The following is a 1,059-nucleotide window of genomic DNA, read 5'->3' as shown; positions in this document are numbered from 1 at the left end:
GGGTGATGGTGGCCTCATAGAATGAGTTTGGAAGTTTCCCTTCTTCTGCAATTTTCTGGAAGAGTTTGAGTAGGATAGGTGTTAACTCTTCTCGAAATTTTTGGTAGAATTCAGCTGTGAAGCCGTCTGGGCCTGGACTTTTGTTTGCTGGAAGATTTCTGATTACAGTTTCAATTTCCGTGCTTGTGATGGGTCTGTTAAGATTATCTATTTCTTCCTGGTTCAGTTTTTGAAAATTGTACTTTTCTAAGAATTTGTCCATTTCTTCCAGGTTGTCCATTTTATTGGCACATTTTTAAAATGAGAATATTGTTTATTGATTATGAATTTATGTAATAAAAAATATTTATGCAATATTTACTTGAGGCTTGTAACCCAAAGTCTCATTCCCATGAATATCAGGACCAAAATAAATTAGAGTAATAAAACATATGTCCTCACTATAAATCTAAGGATCATTCTGTAACATTGAACAGAAGATAAAAACAAACTTGTTTTAAAATAGATTTAGTGTTGTGTGAAAGGAGAAGGTTAACACTCCCCTTGACAAGAATGGAAGCGGCCTGACAATAAACATATGGTTAAGGCCCTGCCAACTACTATGTGACATCTAACCACTGTTTTTATTGGGATTGAGATATACACACCACTATATATAAGATAGAAAACTAATTAGAACCTACAGCTGACTGTGGCTCAGATCATGAACTCCTTATTACCAAATTCAGACTTAAATGGAAGAAAGTAGGGAAAACCGCTAGACCATTCAGGTATGACCTAAATCAAATCCCTTATGAATATACAGTGGAAGTGAGAAATAGATTTAAGGGCCTAGATCTGATAGATAGAGTGCCTGATGAACTATAGACAGAGGTTCGTGACATTGTAAAGGAGACAGGGATCAAGACAATCCCCATGGAAAAGAAATGCAAAAAAGCAAAATGGCTGTCTGGGGAGGCCTTACAAATAGCTGTGAAAAGAAGAGAAGCAAAAAGCAAAGGAGAAAAGGAAAGATATAAGCATCTGAATGCAGAGTTCCAAAGAATAGCAAGGAGAGAT

At 36.1% G+C, this 1,059-nt stretch overlaps 1 pseudogene; it reads left to right on the top strand.

Moving 5' to 3' along the window:
- Nucleotides 1-510: 510 nt before the first annotated feature.
- Nucleotides 511-626, top strand: LOC120865547 (annotated as a pseudogene).
- The last annotated feature ends 433 nt before the right edge of the window (nt 627-1,059 follow it).

The sequence above is a fragment of the Oryx dammah genome, unplaced genomic scaffold (genome assembly GCF_014754425.2).
Source record: "Oryx dammah isolate SB20612 unplaced genomic scaffold, SCBI_Odam_1.1 HiC_scaffold_6, whole genome shotgun sequence".
Classification (NCBI taxonomy): Eukaryota; Metazoa; Chordata; class Mammalia; order Artiodactyla; family Bovidae; genus Oryx; species Oryx dammah.
This window is presented reverse-complemented; position numbering and strand designations above follow the sequence as displayed.